The sequence below is a fragment of the Eumetopias jubatus genome, unplaced genomic scaffold, assembly GCF_037043125.1.
Source record: "Eumetopias jubatus isolate StellerSeaLion01/CBP00866 unplaced genomic scaffold, mEumJub1_p1.0 scaffold_9, whole genome shotgun sequence".
Classification (NCBI taxonomy): Eukaryota; Metazoa; Chordata; class Mammalia; order Carnivora; family Otariidae; genus Eumetopias; species Eumetopias jubatus.
Window position 1 is genome coordinate 13,683,712 of NW_028274815.1, and position 13,419 is coordinate 13,697,130.

Below are 13,419 nucleotides of genomic sequence, written 5' to 3' on the forward strand. Positions count from 1 at the left end.
GTAGAGGGCATTAAAAAGCTTTAACTTAGAGAACACTACTGTGAGGGAGGGTAGGATGGAAGGAGAGCATGCATTCAATTCGACTGCACCTTCAGAGAGTAAACAAGTGGTGAACCTGAGAGCAGTCACCTTGAGGCTGCCCTGGCGGGCAGGAAGCCCAGCCAATGAGAGAGGCGCCCAAAGGAAGAGCAACAAGAGTGGCCTTCAGCCAAGTATAGATCTCACTTTCTATTCTGAGCTGTACTTAAAGCTTCCTTCCCCTCTTGGCATATGTCCTATCTTTAATAAAACAGAAGGCAAAGTGGTCTGTGTGAGAAAGAGGCAAACCTCAGGAAACATTATCAATGACCCACCCCTGACCCCCAGCCAGGCAGAAACTCAGCTGCCCAGAATTCTCTTATGAATCTGCATGTGGTTTGTCCAGGATGCTGTATTTCCTATAATTACTCCCACTCTACTCACTGTCATTGTAGAAACAAGGACATCAGTGAGACTGTGTCCCCTCCCACTTGGCTCCTACCCTCCTCCCAATATGGCTTCTCAAGCTCATCCACTACAGAGTTGCTGTCTGGCAAGGTCAGTACTCAATAAACATTTTGATGAATGAATGACTGAGTGAATGAATGATCATTCTATGAGCACAGCCCTGCACTGCATGTGGGGGCATGATGAGAAGCTCTGGCCCTGACCTATGGGAAACTCTTAACACATGAACAATAACAGGAGCATGGTGATTTATCATGAGCTAGTATGGTTTGGCTTCCGTAAGATCCTGAGCAGTTCTCATAATCAGTATATTCTGGAGGCAGTTTCAGATCAGCCTAGGAATAGTAGTTCTAAGGAATAGTAGTTCCTTAAAGCACAGTGTCAAAGGGATGCCCATGTTCATCCCCTCTCTACTGATGTCAGAGGAATGTGCCTCTTGGCTGAATAGTGTATTAAAAAAAAACCGGTAGCAATAACAACAAACATTCATAGAGCATTTACTATTCTTCTAAGTGCTTCACACAGATATACATACGGTTCTCTCAGAGGATTCAGGACTGTTATAATCTCCAATTTCTAGATATAAAAAAATGAGACAAAGAGAGGCTAAGATATCTACCCAAGCCAGACAGGTTGTAAATGGCAGACCCAGGAATCAAATCCAGGCGGGCTAACACCAGAGCCCGCACTCTCACTCACTACACCATACTGCCCTAAGAGGAGATGGGAGGAAAGAGCAGTACTCCTGAGGACAGAGAGTGATGCTTGGAGTAGACTTCAGAGACAAGTCAAAGCAAGTACATACCCAAGGATGAATGTGCTTTACTCAAAGTTACAAAATACCATTATTGCAAAATCATACTGAGCTCTTATTATGTGCAGGGCATCCTGCTCAGCAGAGTGACATGATAACAATGACCCACAATTGAGTGCCTTCCATGAACTTTACATATATTCTTGTTAATCTTGACAAAAATCTTGTGAGTATTTTACAGATGAGGGAAGTGAGACTCAGACACCGGATGAGGTCATATAACTGGCCTAGGAGAGACAGGATTCAAACCCATGTCTATCTGACCATGTAACACCTGAACTCTTCCCACAAAAGCACAAGGCTTCTCCAGGATGAGACGAAGGTGCCCTGTTTTCCAAACTGAATTCTTGAGATCCTTATGGCAACACATTGTAGTGTCCTGGATCTGACTCCCTGCCCCCATTCTTTCCTGCCTGGTCTTCCTTTAGGCTATTTATAAGCTCAAACATGACAATCAAGTGGACAGTCAACTAAGGCATCCTCTCTTTTCCATTTCCAGTGAAACTGGCTTAAACATCATTCTCCATAGGATTGGTACCCCACATCTTCCCAATATCTCCAAGGAATTTGGGTTTCCTCTGAGCATATGTAGACTTCTCTGGACCAATCCACTTTTCAAACTCCCCCATGTGAAATAATACCTGGAAGTATGGGTATTTTTGCCACCTATTCAGATGGGTTTCCCACATCCCACACTAGGATGATAATTTCCAGTTGGGTCTCTTCCAACCTAAGGGAAGTTTCTAAACCTTTAATTTGTCCAGAATAGTGGGCTGAATCCCAGATTTGATCTTCCAACATTCCTCTTCACACTAAGAGTCAGGATTCACTTCTGGAACTTTTGACATACAAACAATAAGAAGACAAGTTATCATGGAGGGGAGCCTATCCACTTCATTCTCTCTAAAGTCTTTACCTCCAGAAAATGAATGGGAAGCTCTAGCAACTGAGTTTAACACTACCAGGGAAGTGGATGGCTCAGCTCTCCAGCCTGCAGGCATATTCTCATCCTTCCTAAGCCTCAGCTTCCACATAATTCAAGCCAGATTCTCCTGACAAAAGCACAGTTTCCTAAGAAATATTCGTCATCATTCCTCATAGTCAGCAAAGGGTATTTCCCATCATCAGTCCCAGGATTCTGCTTCATATTTACTCCCCACTTGGACCCGGGTACTACTTCATTCCATGGCTAGGTTCATCCCCACCAGTGTGACACAGTGTCCTGAGCCATTACCAGGATAATCTCCATAGGCCCATGTACGGAGAGCAATTGGTAAGTGTGGTCACCAATCATGTTTCGAGGACTACCTCCTCCCAAAAGTAGAGATGGAAGTCATATACCTCTCTCCTTTCCAGGTCCTCAGCTGTCAGGAATTCAACCTCAGGGGGCTCAGTCATACTCAACATCATCTTCTTCCCCAATCCGTGCAAGGGCTACCAGGGCTGCTCTTTTGTTCTAGCCTACTCCCTGAGAATAGACAATGCCACTTCCTTCTCCCCTTGGTCTAAAATTAATCTTTCTTGTTAGAGAATTGGAGAAAGTCCTCAGCTCTAGCTAGAAGTTCAAATTCTTGTAGGAGAATGTACCATAAATAATAGTAGTCACTCATGTCAATCGTCCTTTGGATTAGTCTCTCTACTTTTAAAACATATTCAGAGGTGCTCATGAGTTGGTTCATGGTTTTAAAAAAAAATGACATGCAGATAGAAAGAACACTTTCCTCCTTGGACTCTAAGGAAATTCTATCCAAATTACTGATTTCAAGCAATTTTGTTAGCCCAATAGTCATGGAGAGAGATATCTGACATTTCGAGGTTGTAGATGGATTATGTATATGGTGGGGCCTCATAGATTTCCTGTCAGGTAGCTTCTTTTTCTGTCTGATAGACCTTTCAGTATTTCAGGATCTCCATATAATAATGTCTATTCATAATTCACAGTCCTTCTCTCCACTGCCTGAGAATATTCCCTCTTTCATACTGCAAATGGCCTCTCCCAAGTTATGTTTGCCAATCACATGCATCCCAGCATAAGCCCAGTTACCTGAATATTATTGCTCATGATTTGATCTACAGCAAGCATATTTCCCACGGACTTCCTAAGCTCTGCTAAGACATACTAAATACAAAGAAAGCATGGGTACAGAGATTCCAGTTCCCAAGATTCTTTCATGCCTACTTTGCTAGAGGATTTCTTAAGCCAAAATGTTTTAAAAGTACTACATATAACTGACTTTCTGTCTGAAATATGGAGAGAGAGAGAAGCTGAAACTGTAAAGATACTCTCAAAATTGTTTCATAAATTCCCTCTGGCTTTGGGGTGCTATTTCAAGGGCAAGTACAGTCCAGGTTTTTTAATTTGTCTTCCCCTGTACCACAAAAGTCTTTGGCAGCCATTGTAAGAACATGTCTTGGCTCTGTCTTAGGGTAAGAATTCTGTGTAAAATAGAGTTGGGTATTGTACAAACGTGAAAGTTCATACTGACAAAAATTGTAACCCAAGTGTTATTTGATATGCCCCGTCTTATGAAATAGCTCAAACCCAATTATACTTTCCAATAATAAACTTGGGAGTAAGAGGGAGGGCAGCTGACTTATGACTCATCTCTTGAAACCTACCTATGGTTTCCATAGTATTAGTTGACTTGTTTTTTTGTTTTTCTTTTTTAATCATACCATGATTCCCCCAGTATTATCTTTATTCTTCAATATATTGACTCTGGTGTAGAATTCATTCCCTTTCCTTGATATCACAGTATCTTCCATCTTACTCCATTAATTAATTAATTAGTAGATAGATAGATAGATAGATAGATAAATAGATAGATACAAAAATAGAAGATCAAAAACAGATTTTTGTTGTTGTTCTGGGTTGAATTGTGACCCCCACCTCAAAAGACAGTGGAATCCTAACCCTTGTTACCTTATTATAATATAGAATAATGAATATGACCTTACTTGAAAAGAAGGACTTTGCAGATGATCAGGTTAAGATGAGATCATTAGGGTGGACCTTAATCCAGTACACCTGTATCCTTATAAAAAATGAGAAATTTGGACACAGAGACAGAGACACATAGAGGGAAAATGGTGTGAAGGCACAGGAAGATCACCATCTACAAACCAAAGAATGCCTGAGGTTACCAGAAGCTGAGGCACAGATCCCACCTAAGATTCCTCTGAATGAACAAACCTGACAACATCTTGATTTCAGACTTCTCATCTCCAGAACTCTGAGACAACAAATTTCTGTTATTTGAGCCACCCATTTTGTGATACTTTATTACAGAAGCCCCAGGAGATTGATACAGTTGTGTAGCAGGTTTTACTGAACACTGAGTAACCAGTATAGGATTGGGGGGGGGGCGGTTTACACCATCATGATAATAATAACTTTAAAATAAGAATTAGACATTCCTCCTCTATAAATGTCTCTCAACTATTTTTATCATATTGGGCAATAGCTCTCTTTTGCCATCTCCCTCTCCTTTGCTGGGCTACAGGCACACCTTACTCATTATCTTAGCAAAGTGATGTGGCTCTCCCTCCTGATTTCTGGACACCGACTAAATTCATGGTTTTAGGGTCTCAACCTCCACCTTCAAATCGCCAATCAAAATGTTTCTCTGCCCACTGAAGTACTCTTCATTACTGAGTAGGTGTTTCCAGTAAAGACTCAAATCAGTCTTTATGTGCACCTGCTTATCTGATTGTCTAGGCTTGCTACCCATCTTACAGGCAGAGACTCTCCCTAAGGTCTGAGGCCCTCACTTTAGAGAATCAAGCTGGTGGCAAAGTCCCAGAAGAGACATCAGAAGAGATGAAGCCATTTCTCATATTAGGGCTCTGTTCCTATTCATTTCCTCCTCTTCCACTCAGCTGTTTTGTAAATCTCTCTCTGAAATAGCATACTTTTGTTTCTATCGGCCCCTATATCCCTCATGGGGGCAATTCTCTGATTATAATTGTAATTGAGAAGAGTAGAAACCAGACAGCACAGAAGCAGTCCAGTGTTCATCTCTGAAACATCTTAGACATTAATTAGAACAGATAAATCAAAACATGACTTGCAGTTGTCTTGCATGAGTAGTTCCAATTGTTTCCTTACACCTTCTTTGCTCTCTTCCCTTCCCTTTCCTTCTTCACAGTCTAAGGGTAGGTTTACCTTCTTCTTCACTCAATCAATGAAATTTTTTCCATTATCTGGGCTGTGGGTAAGTACTTGTGGTTCTTCATTCATTTTCCAGCTTGGAGGCCATCAGAGGTCAACGAGGCACCACCCTTTCTACCAAGTCCTGCTCCTAATGGAAATCATTCGTCTCCTCCTTCTGACATTCACTTCAGATCAAAAACAAGGAAAACGCATTTGGGATCATGAAGCAGTAGTAGTAATCCTGAATTAGGACTCAAAAGTCCTAGGTCTGATTTTCAGCTTGGCAATATATTTTCTGTGTGTGATTTTTGAGCAAGTTACTTAACCTCTCAAGACCTCAGTTCCTCTACCTGTACAATGGCGGTAATAATACCCATAACTTGTTCTTCCAACTCAACAACATTTTCCCTTGCTCCTCTTCCAGTTTTCTGTGTCAATAAATACCATATCTATTCTCTTAATTCACTGTAGAAACATGTGGAGTCAATTTTGATCCATATTCCTCTACTCCAACCCACCCCCTCCAACCTACCACCAGGTATAGTTAAATCTACTTCTCAAAATTTCTACAAATAGTCCAGTTCTATCCATCTGTACTGCCAAAACTTTAGTCCAAGTGACATAATCTCTTGCCTACATCGCTAAGATGTTTTCCTAACTGATATCCCATTTAATCTCTCCAATACATCTTCAGGAGTGTTTTTTAGAATACAATTCAGACCATGACACTTCTCACCTTTAAAAATGTCTTCCATTGTATGTATACACCACATCTTCTTTATCCATTCATCTATCAATGGACATTTAGGATGCTTTCATAATTTGGCTCTTGTAAATAATGCTGCAATAAAGACAGGGGTGCATGTATCCCTTTGAATTAGTGTTTCTGTATTCTTTGGGTAAATACCCAGTGGTGCAATTACTGTATCATAAGGTAGTTCTATTTTTAATTTCTTGAGGAACCTCCATACTGTCCCACAGTGGCTGCACCAGTTTGCAATCCCACCAATAGTGCATAAGGGTTCCTTTTCCTCCACAGCCTCACCAACAGCTGTCATGTCTTGTTGATTTTAGCCATTCTGACAGGTGTGAGGTGATATCCCATTGTAATATATACATATATATATATGTATGTATATGTATACACACACACACACACTAGAATATTATTCAGCCATAAAAAGAATGAAATCTTGCCATTTGCAACAACATGGTTGGATCTAGAGAATATAATGCTAAGTGAAATAAGCCAGTCAGAGAAAGACAAATACCGTATGATTTCACTCATATGTGAAATTTAAGAAACAGAACAAATGAACAAAGGAGAAAAAAGAGACAAACCAAGAAATGGACTCTTAACTATAGAGAACAAACAGATGGTACCAGAGGGGAGGCAAGTGGGGAGATGGGTGAAATAGGTGATGCAGATAAAGAGTACATTTATCTTGATGAGCACTAAGTAATATATGGAATTGTTTAATCACCAAATTGTACACCCAGAATGAATATAACACTGTATGTTAACTGTACTGGAATTTTAAAAAATAATAAAAATTAAAATTTTTTAAAAAGGAAATAATAAATAAAAAATATCTTCTAGAGTAAGCTATTCTTTACTTAGAAAGGTTTCAGTCAGAGGTGGCAGCCCAGAGACTTGAGCCCAGAGGTTTTGCCCTGAAGAGTATGTTAAGATGATTTTAATTAGATGCCCACCTTTAAAAATCAGATTTCATATAGAATCTGGAATAATGTCTCTTGAAAAATTAGAAGATTTGGTCACACTGCATCTGATTTCCTATGGCAACAAGCATTTGGAACAGAGTAGTTATTTCAAATTTGGACAAGACATGCTTCTCCCACTCTGTCACAATCCTCACCACTGTTGTCTTCTAGGGGACCCACTCATTACAGAATATACCTGCTTGATTCCAATAGGCATTTGAGTCTCTTCTGGGTCAGTTAAGGGAAAAGAAGATGGATTTTTCCAGTTTTTATAGAGGATCTAGCCCAATCAGAAGTCACTTCCTCATGTCTGGGGTATATCCATGACCACATATTTAGATATAGAGCCTTTTAAGCCTTTATTCTGAAAAACTATGCAGAACAAATGTTCACTGGGAAAGTGCCAATTATACATGTAATTTTCTTCAGTAAAAATCCTACTACATGCTAGAATGCAAATAACTGACAATACCAAGTGCTAGCCAAGATGCAAAGCAACAGGAATTCTCAATTATTGCTGGTGGGAATGAAAAATAAAATAACAATTTTGGAAGACAGTTTTGCAGTTTCTTATAAAGTAAACACACAGTCTTACCATACTATCAGGTAATCATGCTCTGAGGTATTTACTCAATTGATTTGAAAACCTATGTTCACAAAAAAACTTGAATATAAATATTTATAGTAGTTTTATTCGTAATAACCAAAACCTGGAAGCAACCAAGATGCCCTCCAGTAGGTGAATTAATAAACAAACTGGTACACCCATACAATAGAGTATTATTCAGTGATGAAAATAAACAAGCTATGAAGCCATGGAAAAACAGAGATGAATCTTCATCTATTTCTAAGAGAAAGAAGCCAATTTGACAAGGCTACATGCTGTATGGTTCCAATTACATGACAATGTGGAAAAGGCAAAAGTAGATATGACAAAAAGATTAATGATTGTCAGATTGTAAACAGATTAACAGTAAACTAGGTTTCCCCCAGGTTGAATGAAAAATAAAATATAGAAAGAAAGGGGATACCTGTGTGGCTCAGTTGGTTGAGCTTCTGACTTCAGCTTGGATCATGATCCTGGGGTCCTGGGATCGAGCCCCACACTGGGTTCCTGCTAGGCGGGAAGTCTGCTTCTCCCTCTCCCTCTGCTCATTCTCCCTCCTCCCCTCTCTTTATTTTCTCTCAAATAAATAAATAAAACCTTTTTTTATGACCTCAACTGCAGCAACTTCTTGCTAGACATGTCTCCAAAGGCAAGGGAAACAAAAGCAAAAGTGAACTGTTGGGATTTCATAAAGATAAAAAGCTTTTTCACAGCAAAGGAAACAGTCAACAAAACCAAAAGTCAATCTACAGAATGGGAGAAGATAGTTGCTAAGACATAACTAATAAAGGGCTAGTATCCAAGATCTATAAAGAACTTATCAAACTCAACACCCAAAAAACAAATAATCCATCAAGAAATGGGCAGAAGACATGAACAGACATTTCTCCAAAGAAGACAGACCAATGGCCAACAGACACGTGGTATTGTCATGAAAAAATGCTCAACATCACTTAGCACCATGGAAATACAAATCAAAACCACAATGAAATACCACCTCACATCAGTCAGAATGGCTAAAATTAACAAGTCAGTTAATTTTAGCTAAATAATATTTAGCCAAATATTTAGCCAAATAAACAGTGAAACCCTCTTACACTGTTCGTGGGAATGCAAGTTAGTACAACCACTCTGGAAAACAGTATGGGGGTTCCTCAAAAAGTTAAAAATAGAGTTACCCTAGGGCGCCTGGGTGGCTCAGTCAGTTAAGCATCTGCCTTGAGCTCAGGTCATGATCCCAGGGCCCTGGGATTGAGCCCTGCATCGGGCTCCTTGCTCAGCAGGGAGCCTGCTTTTCCCTCTCCCTCTGTTCCTCCCCCTGCTTGTGTTTTCTCATAAATAAATAAATAAATAAATAAATAAATAAATAATAAAAATAAATGTGTCAAATAAATAAAAATCTTTTAAAAAATAATTTAAAAAATAGAGCTACCCTATGACCCAGCACTACTAGGTATACCTAGGTATAGTAGGTATTTACCCAAAGGGTGATCTGAAAGGCCACCTGCACCACAGTGTTTATAGGAGCAATGTCCACGATAGCCAGCCTATGGAAAGAGCCCAGATGTTCACTGACAGATGAATGGATAAAGAAGATGTGGTACACACACACACACACACACACGCACACACACACAATGGAATATTATTCAGCCATTGAAAAAGGATGAAATCTTACCATTTGCAATGACATGGATGGAACTGGAGGGTATTATGCTGAGCAAAATAAAATTATATTTCTCTCAATCAGAGAAATATAATTATCATATGATCTTACTCCTATGTGGAATTTAAGAGACAAAACAAAAGATCATAGGGGAACAGAGGAACAATAAAGTAAGACAAAATCAGAGAGGGAGACAAAGCCTAAGAGACTCTTAACTATAGGAAACAAGCTGAGGGTTGCTGGAGGGGAGGTGGGTGGGGTGATGGGGTGACTGGGTGGCGGGCATCAAGGAGGGCATGTGATGTAATGATCACTGGGTGTAATATGAAACTGAACTCTACATCTGAAACTAATGATACCCTATATGTTAATTAATTGAATTTAAATAAAATAAGATAATAAAAAAGATAAAAAAATAAAATAAAATAAATAAAGTATGGCCTGAATGTTAGCTTCTAGACAACCAGAGTAGCCACTCATCCTCCCTTGGGGAAGACCTACTATATGGTGGAAAAAAACATAAAAGTTTCCTCCCCAGTACTTTTCTAAGTTGGTAGGACATGGGAGAGATGAGCTCCCCATCCATTCCTGTTTGGCCCAGCCAAAGGAGTCTTATAATTTCACATGTATTGATAAATCAATGATAAGTAAGGTTTGTAATGGAGATGCTGCATGTTAAATATTTGATGAATGATTTGAATGACTAGAGGACCCTAATATAATGATGGTGGGAACAGAGGAGTTTTCATATCTCTGTGCTATTCATATTGTGAGGATTTTTATCTCTCTTTGCTTCCCAATCCCTGACCATCTTCTATTGTCCCACACGCACCCACTCTCTGCATATGTACATACACAAATCACAAATTGAGGACAGTTGTGTTGCTTGAGTCAGACAAAAAAGAATCACATCTCTGAAAGCACACTGTCAGGAGATGTCATTGGTCATGGACATCCAACAGGGAACAAGATGCTTCTGTGCCATACAGGGTAACCAAATGTCTAGGTTTGCCTGGGACTGAGGGGTCTCCCAAGACACAGGACTTGCTGAGTTAAAACTGGTTAAGTCCTAGGCAAATCAGGATAAGTTAGTCATCCTACCATTCTAGGCAAGTGGATAGATGAACAGCTCTAATCTTTATTATCTTAGACTTATCCCTGTGGTCTCAGGATCAAGGCATATACTCAGAAGGGTCAAATTCCTCTATGACCACATGAGTGGCATCCTTTTCTTCCTTTACTCTTGGGCAAGCAGAGCAGTGCACCAGGTCCCTCTTGTGTGTCTGCTGAAAAATGTTCAGGAAAGAAAAGAATGAGATGATTACAGTGAATCCTTGCTCTAAATTACTTTTTATAACCTCCCCCATTCCCACATCCACAAAAAATCAAAATTGGTGGGAATGGTATGTAGATACCACACATCCTTATGCTCACAGAATCAGGATAGATTCAGATAGGAGAATGGCTCCTGGGAAGGTGAATGAAAATACTTCTTGGTGGGAGAGAGGGGGGCAGAGAGATGATTCCTTTGTGAAATAAATAGATAATGTGAAGAGAGTAGAATAAATTAGGGGTGCCTGGATGGTTCAGTTGGTTAAGCATCTGACTCCTGGTTTCAGCTCAGGTTATCAGGACATGATCTCATGGGTTGTGAGATCGAGCCCCATGTCAGATTCTGCACTCAGTGGAGACTCTGCTTGAGATTCTCTCCCTCTGCCTCCTCCCCGCTTCAAATAAATAAATAAATCTTTAAACAGAAAGGCAGAATAAATTACATTAGTGCACTTCAAAGAAAAGACAATGTCCTGGGAAAATATAGGAAACTGAGTAAGAATGAAAGGAACAAGTCAAGATGTGAGATGACAATTCTATAAATTTCAGAAGGCAAAATCAACAACCATCTTAGTCAAATCATATTTAAAAAAAGAAATATTGGCATGTGTGAAGATAACAGTTTTGGGGGCAATGAGGATCAAGACTATGCAAAGACAAATCATGCCAGACATGTGGTTATTTTTAATTTGGAAATTATGAAGCAGAAGAAGAAAAAACATAACTGCAATAGATCTTGATTTTTTTAAGTACTTGACATTGTCTAATGAAATCACACTTGAAACATTCATTGAAATTGTATCAGATTGAAGCAGAAAGTGCAAAGAAAGATGTGTGGGAAATAGCAATTAACTGGGTCTCTTGGGAGATGAGTGGTTAGATGATGCTGGGTCTGGTGCTGGGTCCAGCTCAGTTCGTGTCTTTGTTAATGATGTGGTGAAGGCAACCACAATGATCGAACTAAACCCCTCAGCCTTGTTTAACTGGTAGTGGGAGGGGAAGAAACTGGGTTGGGGTACTGGTGAAAAACACATTTTTGAAGACAGATGGACTCATCCTTCAGCACCTACATGCCTATACAGCAGGCGAGCCCTAGCAATACAAGGTCAAGTTTAATTTTGAACCAGCACATGCTCGCTTTGGCAACACGTATAATTCTGAACCAGCACTTCCAGTAGATTGAAGGATCTGTAATTCCCATGAGAGCATAGTTTTGTTGGTTTGGTTTGGTTTGGTTTATGACTATGAGCTTTTCTGAAGAGTTTTGCTACATGAGAAATAGCTGGAGAGAAAGAAGAGGTCCAAAAAGCTTTAATTTTTTTAAAAGGAGAAAATGTACCACTCTTTTTTTGTTGTGGTGGTGGTGGTTTTTCTGATGGCAATAGTGTAGTAGAGAAAACAAATGGAATTTGAGAGAAAGAGGAAAGAATTGCTAGAATAACTGCATTGAGTAGACAAAAGGGCTTGACTCTTTCTAAAAGTGTTGATAGTTTACATGTAGTAATGGGGAATATTTGGGGGGATGGATGGGTGGATATGTGGTAATGGGGTATGAGAGAGGTCGCTTCTGATTGCTCTATTTTCAGGGATATAGAGCATTGCTACTAGACCGTGACCTACAGACAGACACTGGTCCACCAGCCATTGGATTCTGGCTTTCAATGAAATGAAGGCACAAATTGGGAGTATGTGTTTAGAAAGCATTATGGCAATTTTTCAGAGCGTTTGATGTCTGTTGAATCTAATCTTAACAATATTATAGTATTAGACTGTATTTTTTTAAAGATTTTATTTATTTATTTATTTGAGAGAGAGAGCACAAGTAGGCAGAGCGGCAGGCAGAGGGTGAGGAGAAGCAGGCTCCCTGCTGAGCAGAGAGCCCCACATGGGGCTGGATCCCAGAACTCTGGGATCATGACCTGAGCCCAAGGCAGACGCCCAACCAACTGAGCCACCCAGGTGCCCCCCACTATATATATTTTTTTAATATTTTATTTATCCACCTGAGAGAGAGAGAGAGAGAGAGAGAGCGCACAGAGGGAGAGGGAGAAGCAGACTCCCCGATGAGCAGGGAGCCTGACACGTGGTTTGATCCCAGGACCCTGAGATCATGATCAGAGTCAAACACAGGTGCTTAACCAACTGAGCCACCCAGGTGCTCTGTATGTTAACTAACTGGAATTTAAATAAAAACTTTAAAAAAATTTTAGGCTTATAGTTTTGCTCTTTATTTTCTTTTCCCTTTTTTGTACACCAGAATAAATACCTGTTATATTTTAACAAAGTAAGAGATTGGAAATTTTTAAAACTTAGAAATTAAAAGTGAGCAACATACTAGGAAAAACAAAAGAAAGAAAGAAAAATTGTCCCTCCCCACTCACAGTTTGAGAAGCACTGATAGGACTCAAGGCCACCACCATCTCGAAAGTGGGGATGATAGAACAGGTGTTGGAACTTTGAGGCCAGAGGAGATGAGAAATAATCAGAGAAATCCAAGAATAAATGGACTACTGTAGGGGCTCCTGAAGTGTGGCTATCAGATGAGCAGCATCTAAAAACTTGTTAGAAATGCAAATTCTCTAGCTCTACCCCGAGTCACTGAATCAGAAACTTAGAAATATGTTTCTACGAAGTCCTCC